The 14,057-nt window shown below is 39.6% G+C and overlaps 2 pseudogenes; both read right to left on the reverse strand.

The window, feature by feature from the left end:
• Window positions 1-5,182: 5,182 nt before the first annotated feature.
• On the reverse strand, window positions 5,183-6,174 carry LOC149096402 (melanocyte-stimulating hormone receptor-like; annotated as a pseudogene).
• Window positions 6,175-10,897: 4,723 nt separating this feature from the next.
• On the reverse strand, window positions 10,898-12,416 carry LOC149096403 (adenosine receptor A3-like; annotated as a pseudogene).
• Window positions 12,417-14,057: the final 1,641 nt, after the last annotated feature.

Raw genomic sequence — 14,057 nt, forward strand, 5'->3', positions numbered from 1 at the left:
AAGTTTGGGGAACAGAGGGTGAACTTCTTCTGGTTGATGGAGCAATGTTAGAATCTTCTTGTGCATCTTGATTTTTACCGGTGGAGATTTCATTAACTGAAGCAGGAGTGGACCCAGAACTGTGTTGGCCAATGTGGGTAAACTAGGATGGCTGTTGTTTTGCTCTCTTGTATGAACTGAAGGACTTTGCCGATGAGACTAAACGGAGGGAAACAATAGATAAGGTTATAGTGGGACCAATCTATAGTAACGGCATCAATAGCTACTGCCCCTGGATCTGGTCTCCAGGCTATATAGTGGGTTGTCTTGTGGTTTAGCCCTGACGCAAACATATCAATATCAGGCTCACCCAGCTTTGATTTCAATTCATTAAATGCGGTTTGGTCTAGCGACCATTCAGTATTACTACTGTGGAATTCACGGCTAGCCTTATCTGCTTCTGTGTTTAGTTTCCCTGGTAAGTGGGAAATTGATAGTGTTAGCTCTCGATCTATGCACCACATAAAGATTTCCCTGGTGATGTCATTGCGACTGCAAGATTTTGTACCGCCCATATTACGAATGTATGAAACACCAGTAGTATTGTCACAAACGATTTTTATGTGGCGATTCTGCATATGGTTGCATAGGGCCTGCAAGGCGAGATGAATGGCCTTCAATTCCAAAAGGTTAATATGTAGTTGGGATTCTTGGTGTGACCATCTACCACCCGCTACAGATGATGTGCCCTCAATCACCCCTCCCCAGCCCTTAAGAGAGCTGTCAGTCATGAGAGTTAAGTCTGAGGGTTTAGGCGTGATGGCTTTGGGGAGTTGATCAACATTGGTGATCCACCATGAAAGGTCCTGTTTTGCTAAAGGGGAGAGTGTCATTTTCCCCTCCAAGTCCCATCCATTGTTTTTTAGAGCATACGTCTTGTCATTTTCTAGAGACCTATGGAACAGAGGTGCATACTGAACTCCTTCAAAGGCTGAGACCATGAGGCCCACTACAGAGGCCACATCTCGAATTGGAATGGGTCCTTCCAGATGTGCTAGATTGTGACACTTGGATTTGATAATGGCTGCTTTTTGAGGGATCATAGAAATGATCATGTCCTTAGAGTTCAGTAAGAATCCCAGGAATTTGGCAATCTGGTTTGGTGTTGTGACACACTTTGATTCGTGAATTGTAAATCCCAGTGATGTAAGCAAAGCAATTGTTTCAGCCACAACTTGCTCTAATTCATGAGGTGTTTTTGCTAGCAAAAGAATGTCATCTATGTAGCCTACTTTAAGATAGCCTTTTGACCTCAATGTTGCATATACTGGCTTTATGAGCTTTGTAAATACTCTAGGGGCCGATGCAAGGCCATTAGGTAAGCAGGTGAACTCATAAAGAGATCCTTTAAACTCAAATCTGAGAAATTTCCTGTGTTGGGGGTTTATGGGCACAGAATAATAAGCATCCTTGAGATCTAAAACTGCCATCCAATAGTCTTTTTTAAGTAACTGTACTGCTGACTGGAGAGATTCCATTTTAATATGGTGATATGTGACATACTCATTCAATTTTTTAAGATTTAGGATGAGTCGATGAGACCCATCTTTCTTGGGCCGAGTAAAAACTGTGGATATGAATTCAGTGTCACAATGTGTGGTTTTGTTAAGTATTCCCTTCTCTAGGAGTTTATCTATCTCTCCAGCAATGATGAGATCATCGCCGTTAGAAAAAGTAATATGTGGCACAGCTGACTGACATGGTGTGCCTGACACAATCTCAAGGATACTTGGGTCTGTGGTAATAGACCTCCAGATAGAGATGTGTTTAGCTATATTACCAGCAACAAAATTTGAAACAGCATTTACCGTGTTAGCTTCGTGGGCTACTGAGATGACCTCTTGTTGTTTGTGCTGGACTTCTGGGAGTCCTTGTGTCGCCAGGGTTTGTAGGTTTGGCCCTTATTGTTGGAGTTATTGTTGTTGACATAGCCCGTTTGGGATCTGTGGGGTCCTCTATGACCTTGCACTTTGGCTCCAATTTTATTCACATCTCCTATGTCTTTCAACTGTTTTTGAAGGTCATCTCCAAACAACAAGTCAGTGAACGGCACATGAGGAGAACAGAGAGAGACATAATCTCTGCCAATATCAGGTTTCATGTGTTGCTTTCGCTGCATGTTAAGTTCATAGTTAACATGCGTCAGCAACGATACAGCGTCGAGTCCAAACTGTTTTATCTGTTGAACCCCTTCCTGGTCTAGGCCTTTCCTCTCTGTCATGGACAGATCAGTCAAACGAGCGACTGGGATTATACCTTTAACGAGGGCTTGCTGGATTTGAAAAGCGACATCGAATTGTTCGAGTCGTTCACAGCGGCCTTGGCCGCTATGACACTTGGCGTGTCGAGATGTTTCTCTCCGGATATTCCGGCGTTGTTGTGCTCGTCTGGGTCATAAGCCAATAACTGGTCTTCGTTCGCCGATTCTGCGGATTCTTTTCCTCCAGACATGTTAACCGCAAGACGTAGAAAGGTCTAAAACACTCGAAAATAAGACTGCGAGAATAACTTTTAGACTGCTTGCTCGGACAGCTAACTTGCACTGAGCTCGGATATCACATGCTTGCTATCTCACGTGACCTCCGATTGTATGCAAATGCGAAGTAGAATAGGACAATCACATGACTTTTGGAGGGCATATAGTTTATTTGTGGTCCGAGTAGCATCATTGGCGCCCGAGCGCGAAGCGCAAGGGCGCAAATGATGCTACGAGGGACACAAATAAATTATATGACCGACAAAAGTCATGCGATTATCATTATTATCAATACACAAGGCCAAATCGTACAAATTCATTTAATAAGAAAAAAATGTTTAACAGAGATGTAGCATGAAACTATGGTATGGAAAGTTGTTGCTACAATACGAACAGCTAAACAAGAGCCAAATAAAATTCCTTTGTGTTTACAATAAAATGTCAAATATAATCTAGTTTTAAAAAGATTGGTAACAATGATTAGCAAAAAGACAGTTTACATTTAAAAAAATGATAGTCTTCCCGTTCACAGGCAATGGACTCAGACTGTCTTTGCTAATTTCATCAAATAAGTTACAGCTTTTAGTCGCTATCATCGCTCTCGATTATTCGGCGGCGTTTGCGGGTTGATGGCGACGGTTCTTCATACTTTCCGTGATAAATGTTCATTGTTCCAATCTGAATATGTTGGGTGCAATTTTGGTACGGCTGTGCCAAGGAAATAAATTGGTTTTGGAGAAGAGACTGTGGGTTTAAGTTTGAGCTAGGACCGGCTGACGGGCCCGCGACATTTTGCTTTGTGATTCCTGAAGCTTCTTGCTGAACAGCGAGTTGTGGCTGAAATGTGTCACTTAAAATCTTTGAACACTCTCTTTTTTGTGCACTTGTTGTCTCGCTGATGTAGTGGGAAAGGCTCCGTTCATCTTTGTGCTTTGTGATTGCACAGATTTTCCTTGCGTCCACACCGCGCTTGAACAAAGAAGTGACAGTCGATGCACGAATGCAGTGATTCGTGTACCGCTCCGATAACTCTGCTTTGATGGAAATCCTTTCCATCATCTTGCTGATAGTATTTTTTCCCATAGGCTCATTTCTGTACCAGTGTCGGGTGCTTGCAAAGTTTACATTCTTGGTGGTAGCTTTGCTTGGAGTCTGAAACAGTGCCTTACAGTCGGGATGAGTCTTGCCGAGGTAAAATTCAAACGCAGCCACTGGATCAAGTGCAGTTGAAGTTTCGTACATACGAACATCCGAGTATGACTGCTCAGACTGTTTAGCGCCTCCTTGGTAATTTTTAGTTTGTTCAGTAAGTTTTTCGGTGATGTAACGGGCTCCAGTCTCATCAGTTTTTATTTCAAATGACTGCCTTGTAAGCTCCCGCCATCCCTCTCTGCCGCGGCGAGCAAAATGAAAACACAACGAAAACCAAATAAACTCAACTAACTTCTCCGCATCTTTCCAAACGCCGTCCGTGTTCTGCCCTTCCATGAAGTATCGATTCAATTTCTGCATGTCTCCTGACTGAATGGATGATTTGTGTTTTGGTTTCGCATTGTTTTCTTTCGTAAATAGCTTGGCCTTCGCTTCAAACATTTTGTTGGCAGATATAAATTCGCTGTCTTGCAAAATGTTTATGTTTCGGCTGAGTGGAGCACAGGTTAGATGGCGATGAATGGCCGCTCTAATTCCAGTCAATGCACTTGGAGTTAATGCTTGGCCTTTCTCTGTTTTCACTTCAGCGAAGAACTTTCGCAGAATTTCACTCAAGTCCGTTGCACTTACTGTTTTGAGATCCACTGTAATTTTTCTTTTCTCACACCATTTCTCGAACTTTTTTACTCCCCACTCAGTTGTTCTCTTGGTGTTTTTCGCTCGAGCTTTTTGCCCAATCTCATCCAGTTGCTCGTTGTCTAAGTCCGAGTTTTGACTAGAAAAAAGCTGAAAATTTGGGAGTTCTTCCATTTTAAAATGAAATTTCCAAACGGCAAACGTTCACTACGCAAGCTGTTCGCACCTGAATGGTTTTCCCGCGTCAATAAACGTAACCTGATTGGTTAATATTCATCGGATGATGAACCGAGAACCAATCAGCTGCAGGGCCGTTAATACATTAACGGCCCGCTAGGAGTCATTTGCGGCCCGCAAAGCGCGTGTTTTCAAGAGGGCTGTTTTCAATTTGGCCGCGTATATTGATAATAATAGTTATTAGAAGCCACCTCGAAACTTTGCGGTTCCTTTAGCCTCTAGGCTCCAATCGATATTCACTTTCTATGCTATTTTCTTTCACCAACTTATAATTATTATTAATGTAAATAATACTAGTCTCCGCTCAGAATCCGAGTCAATTGTGATTTCTGTTGTTATTTATTGCTCTTATAATAGTGCTGGAAACTTTTACAGAGTACATTAAGAGAACAGCCACTGCTGAACTGTTCTATCTTTATTACCTGTCATTGTGGTTAATTTGCTCGATTTTCTGAAGGGAAAGTCGACTCTTATCAGACTTAACTTATATTAGTAAAATAAAATGTTTACTTCTTTCATATGCAAGCACCTTCAACCTGTTTTTTGTTTTGTTTTTGTTTTTGTTTTTTTGTTTGTTTTTGTTTTCTATTACTCAGAAATAATGTATACGTTAACTCTTTTGGAAGTAACATGCTCTCAGTATATGTTCTTTACAGTCTATAGACCGATGGTACGGCTAACTTGACAGGACAAAATGTCTTCCTTATCATTCCCTTTACTGCTTTTCTTACTCCTCTGATTTTCCAACAGTAGAGAATCGGGTTAAGAGAAGAATTAAACGTAAGAAGAGATAGTGTGAGTTCCCAAACGAGGGCAACAGACGGAGGAGTTTCAGTTAAATAAACTACCACCATTGCTGTACCAAATGGGAGATAACAAGCTACCAATGTAATTTGTAGTCACATTGGACTGGATACTGTCTTTTCGTATCGTGCTATTTTTATATGAGTTCCCATTTTGTTCGATCCTTCTTGGTGATCTTCTTCTGGTAGTAGAAGATGATTTGGCGTTGGCGGAGTGTAATAAAGATCTTCGTGTAACAGAAGGCCGAGGTTACTAAACACAGTGACAGCCCCTAGCAGACGATAGCTATAGTAAGATTGTCGTTGTAAAGGTATGTTATTGCAGTGGCACCGTTACAAAGCCAAAACAAGACTACAACGACCTGCACTCGCCTCAAAGTTACCACATGTCTGTATCTTAGCACCAATAACAGCGCGAGAAATCTATCCACGCTTATTGCAGTCAAAGACGATAGCGACACCCCATAGGATACCGCAGCTACCATATTAGTAATGGTTTGGAAATAGTAACAACATTTGGAATCTTCTGAAGGCAGTAAATATGTAATGTAGAGAGGCTGTAAAATTAGGCCCACATAGAGATCGGTGCAGGCAAGGCAACGAAATAAAAGTTTTGACGACAAATGAAGGGAAGACACTTTTTGAAGAGCAACAATGATCATAGCATTCCCAAGGAGTGCACTGATAAATGTAAGAAAATTCAATGCTGAAAGGAATATAGTTTGTTTCATTCCACTGATCCCCACAAAGCAATAGAAAGTTCCATGAGTCGTGTGGTTTCCATATTCCGTTAAGTTAGCCATTTTTATAAGTGATAATGCTCTGCTTCCTTCAGGTTAATCCAGTATAAAATACTTAAGGAATAAATCAAGCAAATAAACAAGTTTTCAATTAAAATATTGGGACTTTTTTTTTCTTCTGTCAAACCTGAACAAAATGTACCACATAGTAATTCAGCATATGTTAACGAGTCACCCAAACTGTTACCGTAAAAGTAATTATCACGTTTCTAATGACGCATCATTAACATTTTGTAATACAATTAATGACGAGGGACGTACTGTAATTTTAAAGGGGCCAGGTCACGCAATTTTAGGCAATTTCAGCACCGATCAAATGGTCATAGAATTAACTAAAATATCACAAAAACGGCTCAAAACTATGAAGATCTCAAACAAAACACAGGAAAGCCAAGAAAGGACATGGATGGACAAAACTGGATAGGAATAAAATGGATTGCATTTGGGTATATGTGAAAACGTCGGCCTACCTTTTTATCAAATTTATATCAGTTTATATCAAAATGTCATTCACACAGCTGGAAAATCATTCTCAGTTGTTATGTGGCCGTGATTTTGCAAATGAAAGACTTTTGCTCTGCCAATTTGACATTTAGAGCTCATAATTAACAAAATCAAACAAATTTACCTAAAACAGCGTTACCTAGCCCCTTTAATATCAGCCCTCCGCTTCAGATTGGAAAACTTGCGAAATACTTCATTATTTCGGATATTACACGAAGAAATGATTCAATTGCAATAACTGATGTAAATTACTCTTGTGTTCTGTTCGGCATCATTCACTTTATCATTGCGGTAAAAATAATAAAAGGTAAAGGTTCTTTTTTTCTTTTTCTTTCCCTCTCTCTTGCCGTGCAATATTTTGTACTGGCTACAATTGATCCTTGAAATGTGCGGCAAGTCATCTATTCACAGCTTGATCAATTATAACTAACATCGAGACAAAATTCGAATATTGGAGTGTATGGTTGGCAAAAGTAAACATCAGTTTATATCTCCAGTAAAGATAATCGCGTGCTTCTTTGGTGTTGTAAAACTGGACTGTTTTTGTTTTTTCCTTTATGCTTTAATAACTTCTTATAGTTGATAATTCTAACGGTAATAAAAGTTGATAATTCTAGTGGTAATAAAATCTTTCTGAGTTGTAGCTCTTGTTGTTCGTAGAAAAGAAAAAACAAACAAACAAACAAACAGACAAAAAAAAAAAAAAACACACAAATTGTGCCATGTGTTAATCAGAAATACAAAATTAGATTAAGGCCTTGGGTCTCAGTTTTGATGGGTAATTTAGGTAAGGTACCCAGCTGCCCCTTATAAACACCATTAATGCTCCCAACCCATGAAATCAAACAAGACAACAACAGCTTTTGATGTGAGAAAAGGGGCAGGAGATAAAGTGCTCGAGTTGCCAATAGGAATCGTAAAGGATGACACCGGTCAGGTGGTTAGCAACGAGAGGACCTAAGCAATAAGTACATTATTAATAAACAGCAACCGGCTGCAGAGAGGTCCTCATAATCTCCCCGGGGTCCTAATCCCCAGGCCCTAAGAGGAAATAATCCTCTCCCTCCGTTCCGGGAGTCACTGTAGGCACCAAGCTATTGAGAGGTCCTCATTCTCCCCCTGGGGTCCTAATTCTCACCCCTACCCCTCTCCCTTCGGAAGAATGAGAACAGCAAACAACATAGGTTTGATTCTTTGGTAACATGGCTATCTGGGGGGCCATTTGAGTCTATGTGGAAAAAGGGCGACCTATATTGAGCACTTCATCCCCTCTAAAAGTTTATTTATTCTAAGAAATCAATCAATCAATTAGAAGTGTTGTTCTAAGCCTGTTAAACTAACAAATTAATGTTATAACATTTGTAAGCAAAGCTCAATGAGCAAGCGTGGCCCATGTGTCCAAACCAGCACCTGGCGTGACACTAACAGTAACAATTAGAACAAACTCTTGGATGTTACTATTGGAATGACCTTCCCTTATCTATACGTAACTTAGCGACTAGAAAACGTTTTGAAAAAGCACTCTTCCAGTATTATTTTGCTCAGTATTAATTAATTCATACCTCTTCCTCTCCTATGTTAAGTTAACTTTTTTACCCTAATTATTACTGTCAATTAAACAAGGGTATCTAATTAGCTTGTTATATTTTTGCCCTTTTCCATTTCTCCTCTTACTTGTCTACTTTATATTTATCTTTGTAACTTTAGAATGGAATAAATAAAACTCTCAATGGGCAAGCATGGTGCTCAAGTCCAACAGCACTAAGCTGGATAAACTACAACCACTACATAGCAATATGATTATGTGTGGCAAAAGATTTGATACAAACTATAGTTAAGTGTGATACTGTGCTCCAAGAGAGCCAAATAGGGTTGGGTGGGCGGGAATTTTTCGCAACACTCTGAGAGGTTAAAGGACTTGAAGTAAACCATATGTGAAAAGATAAGACCGCATGGCCTTGACTGACCTAACGCAAAAACCATCAATTTGATTGGCCCAGGCTTAACACACCATAATGGCGCTAAAGGTGAATTTGACCTTTGCACACAATGAGACAGTGTTTTTTGTACAGGAAAATTGGGTGACAGAAATGTATATTAAGAACAGATTGGTCATATAAGTTATCTGACCTCTCCTTCGTAGTTGTTTACAATAACTGGAATTTATATCACTACTTTATTAAATCCATTTTGAAATCACTGGCTATCCTTGCAATCTGATTGGCTCTCAATGGTGCGATTTATTCACGAATCGCACTATTTTTTGCTCTAAATCGCATCTTTTTCTCAGCCATTGAGAATGGGACAGTAAAACAAAACAACAAATCAGATTTCAATATTAGTTTAAAGTAAACAATAAAATTTCAGGAAAATGAAAGGCAAAAAGCCGTTGTGTGGAGAATTTAGCAACTAGTATTGCCAAAACTTTGTTGTTATTGTGGGTTTTTTTTTCCAAAAAACTTGACGAATGTAATTAATTACAGTTTCTAAATGACGATTATCAGCTCCTTCAGGCTGAACACCTACTTTAATGGAAGTTTCCAACTTTCAGTGTCCATTTTGATGAATATTTTGGCGATTTTTCTTCAACATCTGCTCAAAATCCGTATGATACCGAGTCCAGTAAAACAAAACCACACAACAACAAATTCAGGGCCATCTCAAGAAGGTAGATGTTTCCAGATTTCTGGTATTTTCAAACGAAGCAACAAAAGAGCTCAACTCTGTCGCTGTGAATAAACATAGTCGAAATACACCCCGCTCCACAAAACAGTGAATGAATGAACGTCTTACGAAGCTGGTGTTAGTCCCGCCATCTTGGAAATATCTTGAAACAAATGGCGCCGCAAGAACTTGACAAGGTCCTGAGTATTGAGTCCTTCGCCGAGGTCACAAAAAGAAACGGAGATGATAACGAGCTGGACTCCCTTAAAATCATGCCATTAAACGGTATGAAAGAAAAAAAAAACGTACCATCCACTGGGCATCGTGCACTCGAGGGAGTTTCACAACTCAAAAGAAATCCATCGCAGAATTACGCAGGATGCACCTTCAAATTCCTTCTCCAAAGACAATGAAAAGTCTCAGTCTCAACCACAGAAGAAAGAAAGACCTTCCATCATTGATTCAAGCGACGAGAATTGAACTTTTATACCTGAAGCAGACTATTTTCGTTCTGACTTCAAAACCGCTTGTTTCTATGTCATGCTCGGATGAGTTTTCGTCACATGACATCGTTTTGCATACTAAATGAGACGTAAAGGTGTTTCCGGTTCCGCTTTTTTTGTAACAAACCGGCTACTGGAACAATACACCAAAAGTCTAAAAATTAAGGCGATAAAATTGTGCGATTTCAAAATGGATCTAATAAAGTGGCAATTGAACTTCATGTCGTGCAATTTTGGTCTGAAATCATACTTGTGATTTCAAATCGAACTCGCGCTACGCGCTCGTTCGATTTTGAAATCACGCGTATGATTTCAGACCAAATTGCACTCCACTCAGTTCAGTTACCATTATAAATTGGCTTTGATATTGGTGTAAGATTTATCAACATCTAGCTCTTTTTGTCTGCCTACGAACGGTTGAGGGATGGGAAATTCTCCTTCCCCTTCACAGTAATTTCACGAAAGTGCTAACGATGACAATGAACGTTAGAGGGAATACAATATTCTAAAACCATTGTTTTTGAGTTAAACAACGTGAGATATTGAAGCCATATCTCTTGGTAATTTCATCATTCATACCAAACAACTACCTGGTGGATCCGCCATCTTGGAATTCCTCGTCGTTAAAAAAAAAAAAAAAAACAATGGATAATATAGTACTATAATACATAAAGGTTACTCAAAACAGTTCTCAACAGTATCCAATACTCCATGGGTAATTGTAGCCACTCTTTATTAATTGCTCTTGCAATCATGGTATTAAAAAAAAAAAAAACAAAAAAAAAAAAAACAAAAACATTGGTGAACGCATTAAATATTTGAAAATTTAAGGAGCCTCTGACAATGTGTGAAGAAATTTTCAGGTTTTGCTAAAAGTTGTGTCATACTGCTAATCAAATTTGATAATATGAAAAAAAAAGTCTTAGCTCCGTTTTTAAAATATAGGTAATTAAAGCTAAAATTAAGAGTAGTTATAACAGGTCATACAATTGCTTTGTTTACCTATTGAGTAACAAACATGATAACAAAGTTCATCAATGATTAGGTAATTTTTGCATACTATGATTGTAGCATCAGCTGGTAAAGAGTGGCAATAGTGACACAATATCTACGTACTGGAAAGCGTTGGAAACAGTTTTGAGCCACCTTAAGTCCCCAATATACAGTACTGTAATATACGCCGATAGAGTACTAAAAGGTACCAAGGACAATGCAAATCACATTCAGATCGAAGGCATTGTACATTTAGGTTGAGAAACACCACAACTGTCTGATCGTGATCTTCACTGCTTGCCTTACTTCCTTCATCTTCCAGCAGTACAGAAATAGGTTTAGAGATGAGTTGAGCAATGCAAGAGATAGTGCTGGTTCTAACAAAAGTTCAATTAATCGTGCGCGCGTTTCCTTGCTGTTAGATATTGTAGCTGCGATAGCATATGGAAGATAACAAACTAATAATGCAATCTGTACCCATAGTGCACTAGACACTGTCTTTTTGTATCATTCTACGTTCAGCGAAGTTCCTCCTCCGTTTGTTTCTCCTTGGTAGGTATTTTCTTGTACCTGTGCTTGGCGATTTCGTAGCGTGAGGTAGATTTTCGTATAACAGACAATCGACGTTACTATGCAGAATAACATCATTGTACTGATGATGGACATGGCAATACGACGGTTGAAAAAGAACATCATTGCGACACCAAGGGAAAATAGCCAAGCTGCGGCGACAAAAATCAACGCGCGTCTTAACGTTACGACTTGTCTGTATCTTAACCCCGAGAGAAGAGCGAGAAGTCTGCATGTCAACACTTATTGCAGTCAGTGTAAACAGAGATACTCCCCCAAAAATTACTGCCAAGATTTTAGAAAGCATGAAAAGATAGTAACAGTTTTTGGAGTCTTTTGGCGACGCCCAAAGGGCGGTATTTACAGGCTGCGTAATGAGGCCCACACAGAAGATCCGTGGTTGCTAGGAAACCCAGCAAAAGTTTTGATGGCGAGTGAAGAGATGACACCTTTTAAAGAGCAGTAATGATCAGAACATTTCCCAAAACTGCAATTATAGCAAGCGTGCTGTTGACTGTGGAATACAAAATATTTTGATGTGTGCCATGGAGGCCTGTGCTACACAGACTTGTGTAGTTGCCATCTTCAGTAAGGTTCAAAGTCGCCATCTCTCTCTCTCTCTCTCTCTCTCTCTCTCTCTCTCTCTCTCTCTCTCTCTCTCTCTCTCTCTCTCTCTCTGTCTCTGTCTCTGTCTCTGTCTCTTTCTCTCAGTTTGTGTTAGTGTTAATGATCCTTTAGTTTTGTCTCTCAGCTACCTTTGTCAGAGTGCACAATCTGTTGCGGTGGCGTTTCCAATACTCCAGTAATGTGTCGTTCAGAGCGTGATAACACCGGCTTAGCTTACCCATAAATCTTTTGAGTGAGCTTCCGTCTATATTTAAGAAATGGTAAGCGTGCAGCGTGCAACTATCGAGTTATATATGCACGTGGGAGCCTGCTAAGCACGAGAAAAGCGTAAGAGTCGTACGAGGCGATAGCCGAGTGCGACTCTAGCTTCTTGAGTGCTTAGCAAACCTCCCAAGTACATACACAACTCGATAGTTTCACACTGCACGCTTACCAGTTCTTTTATTAAATTGAGACTTTTGAGACTTTTGAGTATATATTGAATACCGTCCGGCTTACATGAAGTCAAAAATGCGATAAACCGCGCGAAAATGTTCATTCCAAAATAATGCAAAGCGACACATCAAAATATTTCTTGGATCGCGGCGAGTTTATAGTTTGCCTTTTCTCGATCTCGGGAAAACAAACAACTTCAAACTGCTCGTTAACTTAAATATCAAGCTGACAACAAACGAAAGTTACATTCGGTAAAAGTGTTTCTCAAACGTTAGTCAAGCTTAAATCTGGATCAGTTTTCCGAAGAATTGAAAACCAACTACGCATGGTTGAACCTTTTGGTTGCTGAGCTCTCTGTCCTTCATGGCCTCTCCAGCAAAAGAAAAGAACAATATGGAACCAGACATTTCTTAAAAGAAAGCGTGGAGAAGAAAGCGAACAAACACCCCTGTCTTTGAGCTGTTTGAGATGCTCTTATTCAGTAGCAGGTTTGTGGGTTTCGTTTTCCTTTCCATTTCGTTTTAAATTGATGAGTTGCACGTCTGAAGTTGAACACATGAATGGCTTTCTTTCTTTCGTTATTTGGTAAAATAAGCTTAAATGAATACAAGACTGAGTCTTAAAGGAAATTGTCAAAAACGTAAGTTTATATTTATGCACGATGCAATTGCTCCTTCGAGCGGCTGTTTCTTCAATTTCAAGAGTTCAATTTACGATCGAGCGAGTCGAGCGATCGAGCAAAACTGGAACCAGGGAAATAATTCATCTGCAGAGGCTACCAATATTTCATAAAAATTCCTTTATTAAAGCTCAGAAAAACAGAATGATTTCGTAAGCAAGACTTATAACAGAAATTTGACTCTCTTGTACAAGTTTTGCTCGCCGAAAGCATTTAAATGGCTTTGGACCACAGAACAGTTTTACAATGAAAGCTTGTACTGAATTTTATTGTCGCCAAATCGCTGAAAAATTCTCTCTAAAACTCCCGCTATACATTACTAACCTCGAAAGGTTGATACAGACCAGTTTGTTGTTTTTTCTTGGTCTGTCTCCGAGTGCCGAGTACCTTTGTTCAACCAGCTGATTCAACTCCCTCTCGCTTAAATTAGCAAATCTCTTAGGTGGAGGCCCGTCAAAAAACTTGAGCTCGAAATTTCGTAGCTCACAGGAATAATCTTTCTCATATCCGGAAGAATGATTAAATCTTTCCATATTTTAGGAGTTTAAAAAAAGGAATCATGTTTTAAAAACATCGATGAAAAAAATTGCCGAGAAAAAGTACAAATAAACAAACTGACGTGAGCGTGCAACCCACGGGCAAATGGATCGAGCGTATTAGCCAATCAGAACGCGCGCTACGCTAAAGCTATGTTATAAAAATTGGTTGGCAAATCATTCCAAAATTTTGCTCTGGTAAATGCAAAACTTTTGTAAAATCTGTGCGACTCTTGGGGAGCGCAAGATTCGTTTCGGAAGATCGCAGTCCATTTTCGTCAGGTACGTGAGTGTAAAACGTAGCAAACGAAAACACTTACGTGATCTTATTTTCAAAAAGAAAATGAAACTTGGACGTATTCACGCAGGTGTATAAATGCATCAACGTATATTGACTTAGGGC

This window comes from Orbicella faveolata, unplaced genomic scaffold (genome assembly GCF_042242905.1).
Source record: "Orbicella faveolata isolate gen_17 unplaced genomic scaffold, um_ofav_v1 contig_48, whole genome shotgun sequence".
NCBI lineage: Eukaryota > Metazoa > Cnidaria > Anthozoa > Scleractinia > Merulinidae > Orbicella > Orbicella faveolata.